Here is an 18,478-nt window from a genome sequence, read left to right as displayed (position 1 = left end):
CAAGCCCTGATCTGGGAAGATCCCACATGCCGTGGAGCAACTAAGCCCATGTGCCACAACTACCGAGCCCGCGAGCCACAACTACTGAGCCCGCGTGCCACAACTGCTGAAGCCTGCACGCCTAGAGCTGGTGCTCCGCAACAAGAGTAGCCACCGCAATGAGAAGCCTGTGCACCGCCACAAAGAATAGCCCCTGCTCACCACAACTAGAGAAAGCCCGCGCGCAGCAATGAAGACCCAACACAGCCAAAAAAAAAAAAAATTGCAAATAAGTTTGTTGAACTCTTTAGAAAAAATTTGCTGGCATTTTGATAGGAATTGCATTGAATTTATAGATTAATTTGGAGAAAGTTGACTGCCTCACAATGTTAAATTTTCTCCTCCACAAACACGGTATATATCCATTTTCCAGGTTTTCCTTTATGTTCTTCAATAGTGTTAAATTTTCTCCATCAAGGTCTTATACATTCACTGTTAGGTTGATTCCTAGATTCTTTATAGTTTTTCTTGCTATTATAATTAAAGTCTCATATTTTTGTTTTTGTTTTGCTTATTGTTGATGTAGACTTAATTTTTTCTTTCTCTTTCTTAGACCTCATATATGCTGGACCAGATTAATCGCAATCCCCCGTTCTCATTATTGGTGCCTGTGTAGTCTGCTTTTATTTAGCTTATTAATTAGTTAATTATTTTAACAAGGCAATAAATACCCGTAATACCACCTCCAAATGAAAGCTTGAACTTGACAATACACTACGTGATTTTCCCAATGTATCCCCTGCCTCTCCCCACCCAAGGCAGCTCTAATCCTGAATTTCATGCCCTTCGTTTTGTTCCTTTATATATTGTTTTATTGCATCTTTAGGTATTCCTTCAAAGCATATATATTATGTATATTACACATATATAATTCTAGTATTTTAGCTTAAAGGATGTAAATGCTGTACGTAGCCTTTTGCTGTCTACTTTTATCACTGAATAACATCTTGCTAAGGTTCGTTCATATTGTCGTGTGGTGCTACAGTCCGGTCATCTTTGTTGCTATGTGTATATTCACTCCATTGTGTGAATATACCACCGTTATCATGCTGCTTTATTGAGGGATATTTGGGGGGTTTCCAAGTTTCTGCCACTATAAATTGTGCAGCTATGAACACTCTTCTTTTTTTTTTTTCTGATCCAGCATGGAGGTATGCAAGATCTGAGTTACCTGACTAGGGATCAAACCCGCGCCCCCCCTGTAGTGGAAACGCGGAGTCTTAACCACTGGACCGCCAGGGAAGTCCCAAACACTCTTCTTTTTTTAATGAGAAATTTCCATTTTAATATAAAAGTGGTCCTGTGCCTGATAACTTCAGTTAGGGACTCACACAGAACAGACTGGGTACTAGCATTTAGTAAAATTCAGTTGAAGATTATAGTGCATTTTAAATATAAAAATAAGACTTTTCATTTAAAAAGAGTACATAGCCCTGGATACATCCATAAAACAATGGAAAAGTATAAAGCAGGGCTACATCTAGTTATGGGTCCATAAGCCACAGGATTCTCAAACCTCACAGGATGTTTGATACTGAATTTTCTTAAACTTTTAAATAATGCAATTGATCTTCTCAGGCAAGATGCATTTGAAAGGAGGCCTGGTGAGTAATAACATTTGGAGGCTCTTCTGAAGTGACGGGATCCTCCTGGCTCTGGCGCAGAGGCCCATGGGAGTACCTGGCGGAGAGGACAAACCGGGCTGCTATTTGAACAGGTGGGCACCCACCTCCATCCATGAGAAGTTTACATTTGCTGGCACACGAGGGTTCCAAACCACAGTTGGAATCTTCCTTTTTCAACTTGCATCTTCTAACAATTTTCTGTATGGTTAAAATGTCCAGATTCCCCCGCAGTGCATCTGGAGCAAGGCTGAGCCGAGGAATCCCCACACTTGGTCTCCCCTGGCCACTGTCTGTCCTTCGTGCTCCTCCCGGCTCCAGGATTCCAGGGTGCTCGCCTTCACCTGGAGGCAGCCCTGCTCCAGCTGCCTCCAATCTCCTGCAGGCCATTTTCCAGTTCCCCGGAATCTGCAGCTCCTCTGGCCTCTGCCGTCGCCACCGGACCGGGGCGAGAGTGTCCACGCTGCCCCAGGCCTGAGTCTGCCCAGCCTCTCATCAAACGCTCTTGCATGATTGTGTATGCAAGAGTACTCTAGGAGTGGAATTGCTGAGTCAAAAATCATTTAATTATACAATGTTAGGAGATAATGCAAACTTGTTTTCCAAATTGTTTGTACCATTTATAACCGAACCCAGTAAACGTAAAAGACCCTGTGCATCTTCTTCCACTCTTGTGTTGTCAGGCTTCTAATTTTTGCCAGTTAGAAGGATGTGAAGTGGTATCTCATTATGGTCTTGATTTGCATTTCCCTAATAACTAATATTGTTGCACATCTCTTCATGTGTTTGTGGACTGTATGTAATAGAATTCTCTCGCTGGACGCAGGCTACCCAACTAGAGAGTACATTTTCTAGCCATCCTTGCATTGAGTATGACTATGTGACTAAGCTCTGGCCTAAATTGACTCTTTGTAAGTGGAGATGGTATGCTCAGTTTCTAGAAGTATCTTTAATGTGATGGGAGTGTGTTCTTCTTGTCTTCACCATCTTGCCTTCTGGCTGCAGCAGTTATAGCTGGCGCTAAAGCAATCATCTAGGACCATGAGGCAGAAGCCATATGTTAAAGGTGAAGGAACTACAGAGAAGGCACCTGGTTTTGTCTATACCTGGGCCCAAATCACACTGTCTTAATTACTGAAGCTTTAAAATGAATCACGGTGTCTGCCAAAGCAAGTATTCCCACTTTCTTTTTCTCCTTTAACAATGTCTTGACTACTCTTGGTCCTTTGAACTATTGGTATTTTGAATGTTTGTCAAATGTGACAGACAGAAGATGGCCACAAATCCTTTGACACTTCTCCTACTGGGAGGTGTTCTATTTACCTTTCCCTTGAACCTGGCTGGTCTTAGGGGCTCATGGCAGAAGTGATGCTGTGTGACATCTGAAGCTGGATCACCAGAAACCTTTCAGCTTCCCCCTTGGAAGTCACTCTCCAGACACTCTCTCAAGTTATTCCCTCTCAGGATGCAGCCACCATGCTATGAGAAGTCCAGCTTGTAGGTGCTATAGTTGACAGCCCCAGCTGAGTTTCCAGCCTCCAGCCGGCGTCAACAGCATCATGGGAGTGAGCCACCTTAGGCATCCAGCCTAGTTGAGCCTTCAGGTGACTCCAGCTTTGCAATGAACACCTGTCTGCGACCATATAAGAGACTCTTCTATTTAATCTGTAGATCAATCTAAAGAAAACTGATACCTCTGTAATATTGACTCTTCTAATCCTTAAACATGGTCTATCTTCTGTTTATTTAGATTTCTTTAATGTCTTCAATATTTTATAGTTTTCTCCCTAAAGGTCTGTGCTAGAGACTTATTGTGCCCACCCGTATTTAATTCTTCTATCTCTTCCAGGCATATGGAGGATTATACTTCCCCAGCTCTCTTGCAACTAAGCGAAATTGTGTGGTTAATTTGTCTAATAGGTTGTGAGTGGAATCGACAATGTCCCTTTTGAGGCTGTGCATTCACTTGCTAACGTAAGACCCTCCAGCAGCTTTTTTCCTGCCTTGGTGATGGCAGAGGATGCCTCATGGCAAGATGGTGGAGCCACAGGATCAAAGCAACCTGAGTTACCAAATTGCTACCTGGATAATCATCCAGACACATGGCAGATTTTGAGTGAATGAGAGTGAGAAATCAACTTTTTGTGTGTGTTGAAGTACTGATATGTGGTTGACTAATAGAACATTTTATATTGTACATGTTTTGATAGATTTTTTCCTACATACATTCTGATGGTAGGTAAATAGTATCCTTTTATTAACTTTATTAATATTTTCTAACTGCTTATTCCTATATTCTATATTTCTATATATTATTTTTACATTCTATTTTATGTTTTATTCGAATAGAATATATTTTGCATATTAATTTTATATGCAACAAGCTTTCTAAACTTTCTTATTGATTTTAATAATTTATCTATAAATGCTTTTGGATTTTTACACCTATATTCATGGATGAAATTGGCCTCTAATTCTCACTTTTTATCACCCTTGTCAGGTTTTGATATCATAAAATAATAATTCATAAAATAGGCTCATATAGTAAGTTGAGAAGTATTCTCTCATTCTGTCTTTTCGGAAGAGTCTGTGAGGGGATCATGATTATTTGTTCCTTAATATTTGTTACTCTTCCCAGTGAAATCAACCAGGCTGTAGTTTTCTTTTTTCTTTTTTTTAATTTTTTTTGCGGTATGCGGGCCTCTCACTGTTGTGGCCTCTCCTGCTGCGGAGCATAGGCTCCGGACGCGCAGGCTCAGCGGCCATGGCTCATGGGCCCAGCCGCTCCGTGGCACGTGGGATCTTCCCGGACCAGGGCACGAACCCGTGTCCCCTGCATCGGCAGGTGGACTCTCAACCACTGCACCACCAGGGAAGCCCTGGACTCCTAGCTTTTTACAGAAATCGTCTATGAAATTCCTCACCTTGATTCTGTTAGATATAAAGGCTATGGAAATTGAAGCTCAAGTTTGCCTAATTCAACAGCTGTCCTCAAGCTAAAGTATATTCTTTGCTCTGTTTCCCTGAGTTTCTGCCTTCCCTTAGATTTTAACCTAATAAATTCTTGCTATCTGGCCAACTCTTCAATGCTTTTAAAATAATTTGTATTTTAACTTGCATTTTTACTGTTTTACTCCAAAAGATTAGTCCAGAGTCTAGCCAGTCATATTATTGGAAATAAAATTTCCTCTAATCATAATTAAAAATCAACCTAATAGGAAAATGGGCAAAAGACATGGTAATTAATTCATAGAAGAAATACAAATGGCCAAAATAAATATATGAAAAGATACTTCATCTCACAAGTAAGCAGGAAAAGGCAAATTAATGGGGACTTCCCTGGTGGCACAGTGGTTAAGAATCCGCCTAGCCAATGCAGGGGACACGGGTTCGAGCCCTGGTCTGGGAAGATCCCACACTCCGCAGAGCAACTAAGCCTGTGCGCCACAACTACTGAGCCTGCGCTCTACAGCCTGTGAGCCACAACTTCTGAGCCCACGTGCCACAACTACTGAAGCTCGCACGCCTAGAACCCGTGCTCTGCAGCAAGAGAAGCCACCGCAATGAGAAGCCCACGCACAGCAACGAAGAGTAGCCCCCGCTCGCCACAACCAGAGAAAGCCCACGCACAACAACGAAGACCCAACGCAGCCAAAAATAAATAAATATATTTTAAAAAAATAATGAAATATCAATATTACTCTGGACCATCAGCTTAACAAAAATTAAACACTAGTAATATTAAATGCTTACACTGTTGGAAGAATGTAAATTAGTATTTTTGGAAAGCATTTTGACAGTGTCTATCAAAATAACAAATGTACATACACATTAATCCAGAAATTCTGATTTTAGAAATCTTTCCCAAAACAGCACTTGCATATGTGAGCAAAGATATACTGTGTATAACTTTGCAGTGTTATTTGTATTAGTAAAAAAATTTAGAAACCACTTAAATGTTCATCAGTAGAGGAAGGGCTTGGGAAAATATGCACGTGTAGATTTTGCCATCATTTAAAAAAAAAAAAAAAGATAGGGGAATTCCCTGGCAGTCCAGTGGTTAGGGTTCCACACGTCCACTGCAGGGGGCACGGGTTCGATCCCTGGTCGGGGAACTAAGATCCCACATACCGTGCAGCATGGCCAAAAAAAAGGATAGATCCATATGGATTGCTCTGAAAATATCTCTGAGAAATGTTGTTAATTGAGAAGAAAAACTCAATGTAATATATATATCACGTGTGTGTGTGCACCCGTGCACAGTTGGCTGCTTACATATATGTAAGTAATGCATAGAAAGGCCTGAAACAGTAGTTCTCAACATTGGCTGCACAGTGTAATCACTTGAGGACTTTTAAAAATAGTGATGCCTGGGGACTTCCCTGGTGGTCCAGTGGGTAAGACTCCATGCTCCCAATACAGGGGGCCTGGGTTCGATCCCTGGTCGGGGAACTAGGTCCCACATGCATGCCGCAACTAAGAGTTCGCATGCCACAACTAAAGAACCAAGTGCTGCAACTAAGACCGGGCACAGCCCAAATAAATAAATAAATATTTTTTAAAAAATAGTGATGCCTGGGACGCACCCCAGAGATTCTGAGGTAATTGGTCTGGGGCACAACTTGAGCAAGGGGATTTTAAAAATCTCCTCATGTGATTCTAGTGTGCGGCCAAAGTTGAGGACTACTGTAAAGAATGAAGCTCATTAAAATGTTGGCAGTGGGGACTTCCCTGGTGACACAGTGGTTATGACTCAGTGCTCCCAACGCAGGGGGCCCTGGTTTGATCCCTAGTCAGGGAACTAAATCCCACGTGCATGCTGCAACTAAGAGTTTGCATGCCACAACTAAGGAGCCCTGGAGCGACAACTAAGGAGCCTGCGAGGCACAACTAAGGAGCCCACCTGCCACAACTAAGACCCGGTGCAACCAAATAAATAAATAAATATTTTTTTAAAATGTTGGCAGTGATTCACTTAAGGAGGGGGATAGGAATGAGATGGAAGGGGACCTTCATATTTTGCTTTTTAATGTTTGAATCTTCCACCAGGATAATTACTACTTGATAACAAAAGGGGAAAAGAAAAGAATCAGAAAGATTTCCCTATTTCCTCCTCTTCCTCCACAACCTCTGCTGTTCAGAGTTCATCATTGCTCAGTGCTATCTCAGAAATTCATTCATTCACTCAATAACTATTCATTGAAACCTACTTTGTGTCAGGCATATATTTTGGCTCTGGTGCTTTTCACACCAGTTATCATTAATCTCATACTTGGCTATTTCCCTCACCTTGGTCCCTCTGTCTCCTGCCTCTAGCACAGGGTCCGCCACTCAGGAAATGTGAATTTCCTGAGGCTCTCCTCCGGCCTGAAGAACCCCTCAGCACCATTCAGGAGTGACTGTACTAGAAGGATAGGAGCCTTTAACTTGTGCTGAGAGGCCTCAGGAACATCTAGCTAGGTAAAGGGGATTTCACATTTTGCTTTTCAAATTCTCTTCCCGCAAGCCTTGAGAAGCTCCTGCCAGTTCAGTACACACACCCTCTCCCCCTGCAGCCTCTGCAAGGGTCCTGTTTCTGAAAGGCCACTCTCAGCCAGCAGGTGGCAGCCCTGTGCAGGGATTGGGGGAGCATCCCCACCCAACAGAGTGGAGGCTATAGCAGAGGGTTCTGGGGTCAGGGGCAGGTGCAGGGTCTTGGCAGGACTAGTGCACAGGGGGAGGAGAGTGGTGGAGTTCGATTTGTGGCGCAAACCACAAAGGACAGGAGAATTATTTTTGTAGGTCATCATTCGTCAACTTCTCCGGGCACCCAGAAGTTTCATGAGTTTTCTCTTACATTCCATCTGCAGCGATGCCCATTTAGAGGTGCCCTGTCCAGGCCTCGGGAGACCTCTGTGTCCCTCCCCCACCCCTGCTCAGTTCCTCAGCCTGGGTCTTGACCCTTCCTGTGTATGTCTTTGCTGACAGAGATGATTGCGGCAGTGGGGGAGTGGAGGTTGCTGGTTAATGTGTCAAATAATGGATAACATCCTGGGTGATACAGGTAACTTTCTGTCAGGTACATTTCCTTCTGGAGTCTCTGTGTGGCGGCCTTAAGGATTAACCGTGAAGGAATTGTGCAGGTTACCCTCCTTTTGATCTCTGAGCTGCTGGGGTCTGACAGGAGTTTACCAGAATGCTCTTTTCTTGCCACTCCAGTTTCTCTTCAGCTTAGTTCTCGTCACTGCCTTCTGTCTGGCCATCTTTTCAGTTTTTGATCTTTCTCATCCTTCTGTCTGGGTCTTTCCATCTTTCGACCCCTCTAACTCTCTCTCTCAAGCCCTGATAATATGCATTGTTTGGAGTACCGGCTGGATTCTCTCTCTATCTTGTTCTCTGACTGTCATGCCATATCTCCAGCCATCTAATCCTCCGGGCTGGGGTTTGCAGGAGTCTTGACATGTGGAATTCAATCAGAAAAAAAGGGGGAGTTTGGGGGAGAGCACAGTGGCAAATCTTCAGATAGAGAGCTGAGAAAGCGCTCGGGTCCAGTTTGGAGCACAGACCAGTCACCCATCAGGAGCCAAGTGTCCTCTCATCTCATCCTCTTCCTTTCTTCCCGGATCTTTTTCCAGCATGAACCGCCCTATTCCTATCCTACAGGTCTGGTGGCAGGTACAGCTGGGGCCAGACGTCAGTAGGGAAATGGCCCAACCCAGCTTAAGGACTAGGAATGGTACCCAGCAGGGTAGGGCGGAGAATGGAGGAGATGGCCTCTGACCCCAGCTCTGGCCCCTTCTGGGGGTCCTGTGTGACCTGCCATAGGTCATGCCCCCTCCTCCCCAGCCACGATCTACATCACAAAACCCACAGCTCGTAACTCAATGCCAACCAGGGAAGCCTGGGATTGATTTAGGGCCCCCTCTGACCAGTTCACCATCACTAGACTGTGGCCCCGGGGGTGGGGGTGGGGATGAGGGTCATGGGTGAAGTTCAGGCAGGGGGGCCCTGCCCAACACTACATCATACCTACTGCACCCTTAGTGGACTTTTCGGGGGAGGGGTCCAGGCACAGGAGTTCAAGATTCTTGCTGGCTCAGCTCAGGACCATGCTGAAGGAGCAGCGTCCACGGCTTAGGAGGTGTTCAGGGTAAGCATCCTCAGGATTCAGGCCCCAGGCGTCTTACAGAGCAAAGACAGCCTCCTTACGCACCGAGAGCGCAGATAGGTCCTAAGTAAGCCCCTCCCCCCATCGCCACCAACCTCAGTTATCCTGAGCTTCTCAGGGCTCATCTTCCCAGCCTGGGGTTCCACAGTCCACCACCAATTACGTATATGTTTCACCTGGTGCATTTCTTTTTTTTTTTTTTTGTGGTACGCGGGCCTCTCACTGTTGTGGCCTCTCCCGTTGCGGAGCACGGGCTCCGGACGCACAGGCTCCGGACGCGCAGGCTCAGCGGCCATGGCTCACCGGGCCCAGCCGCTCCGCGGCATGTGGGATCTTCCCGGACCAGGGCACGAACCCGCGTCCCCTGCATCGGCAGGCGGACCACTGCGCCACCAGGGAAGCCCTGTGGTGCATTTCTTGTTAGCTTCCATCCATCCACTATTCCTTTCTCGAGATATCACTAAAGAATCTCCTCCATTTGGAATGTTTCAAACTTTTTTGACCATCACCCACAGTAAACACATCTACCTTCAGCCTCAGGACACACGAACATACATATAACTAAAAGCAAAGTTTTATAAAACTATGTGATGCACTGTGATGTTTTCTTTTCCTATATGATGCACTGTGATGTATTTTGGTTTTGTTTTTTTAATTTATTTATTTATTTTTGGCTGTGTTGGGTCTTTGTTGCTGCGTGCGGGCTTTCTCTAGTTGCCGTGAGCAGGGGCTACTCTTTGTTGCGGTGCGAGGGCTTCTCATTGCGGTGGCTTCTCTTGTTGCAGAGCACGGGCTCTAGGCGTGCAGGCTTCAGTAGTTGTGGCACGCTCTAATGTTTTCTACTCCATTTTATTTTGTTGTAAGAAAAAATGTTTAAAAAATAATTTTACAAACAACTAAGGTGCTGACACTTACAGTTTATAAGTAACCTGTTACATTTTTACACCTTCACAAGTTGTAAAGCCCATTTTACAAAGAGGAAAATCCACATCATCTTCATAAAAGCCAGTGAGAAGGTAAGGCAGGGTTCTTTCATCGACCCATTTTATAGATGGAGAAACACAGACTCTGAGAGGTTAATGGACCTGCTTGAGATCACCCAGCTGGTGAGTGGCAGGGATGGGCTTCCAAGCCAGGTCTTTTCCGTGCTGGTGTGTGGCCCCCTGTACCCTGTAGCTTCCCTTTCTCTCCTCCTCAACCCTCCCAATTGATATCATTATCTCTTTCCAGTTTGAAGGCCATCCCTTCCGGGGGGAAGATGGAGGGACAGAACATCTGAGTAATTCTGTTTTCCATGTCATCTGTTAGCCTTGCGCCATCTGCCGATTCTACTCTCAGCCCCGACCCTCTCTCCCTGAGAGGCCGGAGCTGGGGAAGAGGCTGTTTTCTGGGGTCAGGACTCAGAATACCCACAGAACGCTCACTTTTCTGCTCAGAAGCAACAGCAGTGGACTAGAATTACAGGGCGCGCAAGGGAGGGGAACGAAATGGGGCAAAGGACTTTCTGACATCAGAGGGATAAAACAGTAGGAGTCCCCCACCACTCACAGGGTCTTCACGCCCCTCACACCTCCACCTTGGTGAGGCTCCAGAGCTGCTGGGAGGATGAACTGATCCCAGCAGCCCGAGCCCTGCAAGCTGCTCGGGGTGAAGGCAAAGGAAGTCCATCTTACAGGGAGCTGGGGCAGATTTATGGGGCCTCGGGTGTGGCCGGCTGTTACTCAGCCTCTGACTTTTTAGTTCCCCAGTCTCCTCTCCCGCCCCATCTCCTCCCCAAGAAGGCCTTTGTGCAGGACAATGAAGAGTCTATAAATTCCAGGGGACAGGGATGTCGGGGGAGGGGACACTTCAGCTCAGCATAGACAGCAAAGGGGGGCCTCCATGGACCTGCTGCATCTCATCTAATCCACGCTGGAGCTCAGAGAGGACGGTGGGCCAAGCCTTTCCACTGCTTTTGACAGATGAAGAAACAGGCTCAGGGGCAGAGGGTGTCTCTAGTCCCTGCTCCGTTCACTCTATCTTTGAGTTTGGGTATCAATAAATCATGGTATTTATTTTCCCTCTCTTACTCATCCCCTGGTCATTCCCTCAAGCCAGGCATTCACTCAACAAACACGTGTATTCACTCAACAAACACTCATTGATTACTAACTGTGCCAGGCCGAGGACAGAGGCAGAGCCTGGCCCGCCCTGGAGGAGCACACAACAGCGGGCTGTGACTTAGAGGCGCCAAGAGTGTAGCTCTAACCCCAGTTTTTCAGGCTGGCAACCTGTACCCTGATCTCTTTCCTCAGCAAGTCCTCTGCAGCTGATGAAGTACTTCCACAAGCAATTTTTTTTTTTTTGATTGAAGTATAGTTGATTTACAATGTTGTATTAGTTTCAGGCATACAGCAAAGTGATTCAGTTATACATACATATATATCTTTTTTTTCTTTCCAGATACTTTTCCCTTATAGGTTAGGGCTTTTTTTATTTTGTTTTGTTTTCTTTTGTTTTTGCGGTACGCGGGCCTCTCACTGTTGTGGCCTCTCCTGTTGCGGAGCACAGGCTCCGGACGCGCAGGCTCAGCGGCCATGGCTCACGGGCCCAGCCGCTCTGCGGCATGTGGGATCCTCCCGGACCGGGGCACAAACCCGTGTCCCCCGCATCGGCAGGCGGACTCTCAACCACTGCGCCACCAGGAAAGCCCCTAGGGCGTTTTTTAATGTAATCCTGCCCAGGGCTCTGGGACTTAGGTATTGTGTATGCCTCCCACGACGCTTCGTTAATATGGCGCTGAGAAGGTAAGTGGTTGCCCTTTGGCGGAGGGCAGAACACCAGGACCCAGGTCCTTGCCTCTGCATCACAGCTGCACCTCTGAGTGCTGTGGGGACCCAGAGCAAGGGCACAGGCTGTGGCCTAAACGTCCTCTTCTACTCACTTGCCCAAACTAGCCCTGTGCCCCCATGCTGACCCTTCCCTGGTTCTGTTCTCCTGTTGCTGCGGTAGTTATTAAATGCCCCAGCTTCAACTGTATATTACTCATCTCACGCATCTATTGTACGATGAAAATGAATCCAATGCTGATGATGCGTGTGCATGTTTGCTGAACGATCACACATCGTGTGTGTCTGTGTCTCTACTTGTAAACTGAGGCTATTAGTAGGTACTTTGTCATACAAATTAAATTAATTACGCCATGTAAAGCACCTAACGCCTGGCACATAGTAAATGCTCAGTAAGCGTTGGCTGCTAAGATTACCGTGACTGGAAAGCACAGGCCTGCCCACGTCTATGAGGCATTTGGGTGAACACAGCGGTTTGCAGCTGGCCTCCAGGGAGTAGACCCCTAAGTGACCAGATAGACTAGTGTCCAGTTCATTTCCCAGGGACTCCCGCGTTCCTGGAATGTATGGAAATACTGAGCACCTTCTGGGTTTGCGCTGGCCATCATGCTAGCAGAGAACAAGAAAGACACCTGAATTCATGAAGCTGACATTCTGGTAGGTGAAACAGACCACAAAGCAAGTGAACGAAGAAGATAGTTACAGACAGTGGTAAGTCCTGTGGAAGACACAGATGAGGTTAAGGGACACAGTACATCAGGCAGATGGGTGTGGGGCTGCTTCAGTATTGTGGTCAGGGCTGATGGGGAGGTCACATACCTGTGAAGGAGCTGAGCAGAGCGTTCCAGGCAAAGGGACATGCAAGGCCAAGGCCAGAGGTGGGGAAAAGCTTGTCTAGTTCAAGGAACAGAAAGGCAGCCAGGGTGAGCAGTGCCTAGGCAGAGGGGGGAATGCTGGAGGAGACGTCGGCACAGGCAGGGGCCAGGGGGAAGTTGGGGCTCTCTTCCAGAGGAAGCCATGGAGGTTGTGTAGCAGGGAGTGACATGCTCTGATTTGTTTTCTGATTGGTATTTTTAACGCCCCCCTGGCAGCTGTATGAGTTGACTGTTGGGGAACCAGGAGAGCAGACAGAAACCTCTGAAGCTGTGCAAGGAAGTAGGAGTAATAGGGGCTTACATGCTGGGGAGGTTGGGGGCGGGGTCTGATCCAAGACATAGCTTAGAGACAGAAGCGCCAAATTTTGCTAATGAGCTGGACAAGGGAAGGATGGGAGAGTAATTCGGGAAGAGAGAAAGGGCCAGGGAAGCCCAGTTTGTAGAGCTGTGTCCTGGGTCTCGAGAGCCCTCTTGTTCTCTCTGGCCCTGCCCCTGCCCCACACAGGCCACCTCGAGCCATCTGCGCTCCGGCACACAGTCCGCTGCCCTAAAGCACGCGCAGTCCAGGCTTGCTCCCAACATCCCTCAGTGAGAAAAGGTGCTCCTTGCCTTCCTCCAGCGTCAACTCCTGCCAAGGCCCGAGCTTGGATTTCGGACCCCATTCTAAACTCCCGGCCCTTGTTTAGATCACAACCTGCACAACCGTACAGCTCCCCTCTCCCCAGCCTGAACCCCTGCCCGGACCTGAACACCCTAGGAGCTCTGAGACCTACAGGCGCGGGGCTTGGAGGGACAACCGGCCTGAGCCGACTCGGGCTGGGAGCGGGAGGGAGGGCTTGGCCTTTCCTAAGGGAATCTCCCAGCCCCGCTCCCGGGGGAAGGAAGTCCCCTCCCGGACCTGCGCCCCTCACCCCGCTCGCCGCCCGGTCGGTTCCAGGCCGCAGAGGCCGCCGCCCCTCCCGCCCGCGAAAGCTTGCGAGGCCGATCTTCCGGCCTCAGGCTAAGGGCGGGGGAGGGTCCGAGCGGTAATTGCTGCCATCTGCTCCCTCCTCCTCCCCCTTCCCCAAGCCTGGGGGAGGGGCTGAGGCGTAGCGAACGCCCCCCTCTTACGCGCACCCCCGGCTCGGGAGGGGAGGGCGGGAGCTCAGGGCTGACCCGCGAACCCGCCTTGGGGCGAATGCTGTGGGGTACCGAGAGCGCCCCGACCCGCCTCTCTTCGGCCGCGGACGGGGATTCCCCTGCTGGAGTCCCACAGCTTTACAAGACACGGAATCCCAGTGTTCAGGTTCTGCTCCTGGTGGGGTCGAGACTTCTGAAGCGTCCTGGGGGTTGTCCCTCCTCAACTCGCTCACGCACGCTTTGGTCCGTGGTCACGTCTTGCTTTGGGATATTAACGCATCCATCTCTGAACAGGACGGCTGTGACTGGTGTGGGTGGAAGGGGAGGGGAGGGGGAGGAACCCAGGGGAGGGCCTGGAACCCCCTCGAAGAGGCTGGGTGGAGGAGACAGAACTTGGCTCTCAGAAACCTCCCTCAGGCTGGGCTGAAATTCTCCTCCAGTTACTCCGCAAGGGTGGGGCATCTTGAATACGTTCCTTCTCCGCTCAGAGCCGTTTCCTCCACTGTAAAACGGGGATACCCCAGTATCTACTTCTTGGGTGATTCCACAGAGGGCTAGTTGCTAGTCTTGGGGATACCAGGAGCATCAGGCCCTCCCCTGGTCTTGGGGAGCCCCCGGGGCAGGGGGAGTGATGACAGGGGTTGACTGGGTCCTGTGGAAGGTGCTGTGACAGCTGGGGACCCTGAGGAAGCAGAGACTCCGCTGGGGAAGAGGGGGGTGGGCTAGGGACAGGAGGCCAGGGAACAGATGATGCGAGCGAGCAGCCTCACTGGTTTCAAGCCCATCTCCTGGGGTCTCTGCAACATCAGATTCAAGCGGTGAGGATGTTGTCCTCTCCATCCCTGTACTGATGGCAGCTCTGGGGGCATTGGGGGTGCTCACAGGGCAGAGTACCCCACTGCCCTGGCGCAAGGAACCACTGCCCAAATGCTTACACATCTTCACACACACCCTCAGGGGTCTAAACAATCCCCCAGGAGCAGAAGCACAGGTGATCCTGAGTGAGATTAGGCTCCCATATATATCAAGCCCTCACCCACCTTCTCATGTCAGGGTCCCTGGGTGACACAGGTGTCCTTCCTGCCAAGATCCTCGGACCTCACCTTGCGGCACAGAACACCTGCTGCCTGCCCTCCTGCAACCTTGCCAACTCCAACAAACCTGTGTTTGCCACTGAGGCCAGTTCCAGAGGGGCGGAGCTACAGCCCCTCCCCGCAACCATCCCCATCACCCACCTGATGGGCTGATTCCTCAACACAGGTGAGCCGTGGGGATGCTCAGCAGGCCTGCTCCCAACCCTGGAGGGGCTGTCACTATAGGGTGGGGATGCAGTGTGAGATGTTCTGGAATCCTAGGGACCACTGGACAACCTGAAGGTATTGCCTGCCGGAGGCATCAGGAGGCTTCTGGGTTTGGGCTGGAAGGAGAAATAGAAGTTCATGTGGCAGGAAGAACAGCACGTATATTCAATATCCTGTGATCAACCAAAATGGAAAAGAATATTTAAAAAGAATGTAGGGGACTTCCCCAGTGGTCCAGTGGTTAAGAATCCGCCTGCCAAATGCATGGGACATGGGTTTGATCCCTGGTCCGGGAAGACCCCACAGGCCTCAGGGCAGCTAAGCCCATGTAGGACAACTACTGAGCCTGCGCTCTAGAGCCCCTGAGCCATAACTGCTGAAGCCCATGTGCCTAGAGCCCGAGCTCTGCAACAATGAGAAGCCCACGCACCGCAACGAAGAGTAGCCCCTGCTCACCGCAACCAGAGACAGCCCATGCGCAGCAACGAAGACCCAGCACATCCCCCCCCCTCAAAAAAAAAGAATATGGGGACTTCCCTGGTGGTTAAGACTCCGAGCTTCCACCGCAGGGGTCGCAGGTTCCATCCCTAGTCTGGGAACTAAGATCCCACATTCCGTAGGCCAAAAATAAATTAAAAAAAAAAAAAAAGAATGTCTATATGTGTATAACTGAGTCACTTTGCTGTACAGCAGAGATGGGCACAACATTGTAAATCAACTATACTTCAAAAAAATGTTAAAAATTAAAAAAAAAGAACAGCATGTGCAAAGACTCGGGACTGTGAAGGTAGTGATGTGTCTGGAGCAGGAGTGTTGGGGGGGAGGAGCTGACTGGGAAAGGGAGCAGAGAGGTGTGTGAAGGAGGCTGAAGAGACACATACCTTCGACTTGGGTTTGTTGTAACGAATTGACGTGTCAGCATAGGGAGGGACAGAAAGGAACATAAGATGCTGGAAGGAGTGAAACTGACAGGAAGTAAGATATAAAAGTCAGTGCCAGCCCAGTGATTAAAAAGACCATTCACTCATCTGGGCCTCAGACCTGGGAGACAATAGGGACTGGTGGGGACTGTGGTGCTCACGTCAGCCCCAGGGATCCCTTCTGGAAGACCAGTTGCTACTCAGCTCTGGCCAGTTGTTGCCATGCCAGCCTGTGAGCTTAGTATTGTCAGCTATTTTCAAGAAAAATTACAAGTGTAGGTTCTTATGTGTTGCCTCCTGGTTTTTAAATGTTGACAACTATTTTTTAAATCTTTGAAATGGTGTGTGTGTCTAAAACACACATAGCACAGATATATCTGAGGATGCAAACATACCGGAAGGCTGTTGGAAGTTTTGTAGGAGGGAAATGATCTGAATAACAGGCCTGGCTTTTAGAACGCCCACTCAGGGGCATTATGGAGGAAAGGCCTGGTCAGTGAGGGCAGTTGCAAGTGTCAGGACCAGAGGGGCTGAGGCCTGAACAAAAGCAGCTAACCTCGAGAGGAGGGAAGGCCCCAGGCACAGTGTAGGGGTCTTCAGGGATTAGCCTTCCCTGGGGGGTTATAAGTCGCCTATCCCTTTGTCCCCTTTGACACTGCAAAAACATCATCTAGGGGGTAGGGAGACCTATTTGGAGTTGGATGCCCCAGAAAATCCCCAAGGTTGCACTTTAGCAGGCCACCTGGAAGAACTGGGTAAGATATTCCAAACAGCCCCAAGAGGGAGGGGCTGTGTTGGGGGAGGGGCTCAGGAATCCGCCTGGCCTTCAGGAAGACCCCAGCCAGCCCTAATGGGAACCACACGTGGGGTGAGCTGGAATCCTGGATTGCCTGTGACGTCTGGCTTTGGAATCAGACACTTGGCTCAGGTCACTCCTGACCTGCTGAAGTCTGAGGCCTCCCAGCCCCAGCTCCCTTCGTAATCGCTGCCAGACACATTCTGCCCCAGCTCTGGGGCCTGCCTGGGTCCTGAAGAGGGGGTGCTTCTCAGCTTCCCCCCACCCCCATTTCCTGCTAGGAGAGCACCTAAGTTCTGGGGGACTAGGGGTTCTCGGACCAGAATCCTAGGCTTCCTGCTGGGCCAAGGGTTGATGATCTCAGAGTAGCAGAGCAAGAAGTCCTTCCCAGTGTCCCCCCAAACAGCATGCCCTGAACTTCACACACCTCCTGGCGCCCTGAGCCGCTTCTGGCCTTGTAGTAACTGGTGCCCTTGGCCTCCATCCCTCCCCTGTAGCATCTATGAGGCGCTCTGTGGCTCTGGCAGTCACAGCTTCTGCCATGCCCCACAGGGTTCATTTCCTGCAGGACCTCAGGCACCAGGAGCAGGGAGCCATCCAAAGGGCAGGGGAAGAGCCTTGTGAACAGGTGGTTTGCTCCTGAGGATTCTCTGTAAAACCGGGGAGGGGAACAGGTTTCTCCTAGCATACTTCCTGGTGCTCTCTCTTCCCCCTAACTCAAACACCTCCAGGCCCAGGGACTGGAGCTGTGTCACATGATATTTCAATACAACATGGAGGGTCTAGGAAAATTCCCAGTCCTTATCTGAGTGGCTCACTCCAGCCTTTGGGCCATGGCTGTCATCACACCTGCTAAACCCTCTTCATAACCCTCCAACCATAGTGTGTCTGTATGTGTGGGTGGGTGAGTGGGGACGCACTTCCTGCTCACTCCAGGACCCTCCCAATGACCCCCCACAGGCCCTCAGCCCCAGCCCCCTCCTCCTGGGTACCCTCCTTGAGAACTTCCAGGCAGCCTGCTCAGCATCAGGGCAGGGGCCCAGGCTCTCCGACAGGCTGCATTCCTGGGGGAAGGGGAGAGGAGAGGAGGACTGCACAGAGCACCCTCCTCCCTTCCGGCACAGACCAGGCTGCCCAGCCTGGAGCTCTCTCCAGCCTGCTGAAGATGGCCAGAGTAGCGCCAGCAAAGCCCCTGGCAAAGGCAGCAGGACCAGGCACATAGGGGCCCCTCCTGGTCTCTGCTAAGGACGAAGTCATCTGTGCTTTGGAGCTATTCTACTCCTGAGGGGACCTAAGGTTCCAGCATTAATAATGACCCACAGTGGGCACTGACTGGATGAGAGGTCCATGGGGTGAGGTGCCCAGGCATGGAGGGGATGCAGGGCAGAGGAATAGGACAGCCCCTCGGCAGAACTTAACACCACACTCCTGCAGCGCAGCTCAGTCTCCCAGGAGTCTCTAGAGAGGGTTTAGGGACTTCCAGAGAGAAATCAGGTCCAGCAGGATGGAAATTAGGCAGCAGTTGTAGGATAGGAGAGAGTACTGGGGAGGAACAGGGAGCCTCCTCCGGAGGTGGTAGATTCGGGTAGTCCCTCCAACCCAATCCATCCCCATCCCCCAGCCTGGTTTCGGGAAGCTCTCCCAATGAATATTTAATAGCTCAGCGCTGGGCCTGATTGAATTTTAATGCTGGCGACCCGAGCCCGGAGCCGAGTCCAGGCAATTAGTCAGGAGCCATTAATGCTGACGGAGCTGATTTATGGGCGGGACCGACCTGTGGGGGGCGGGGGGTGGGGGTGGGGGTGGGGTGGGATGGAGTGCTGGAGCCCAA

The sequence above is a fragment of the Leucopleurus acutus genome (assembly GCF_964270905.1).
Source record: "Leucopleurus acutus genome assembly, chromosome: 11".
NCBI classification, from domain to species: Eukaryota; Metazoa; Chordata; class Mammalia; order Artiodactyla; family Delphinidae; genus Leucopleurus; species Leucopleurus acutus.
The sequence above is the reverse complement of the archived record's forward strand: the minus strand, read 5'-3'. Positions refer to the sequence as shown.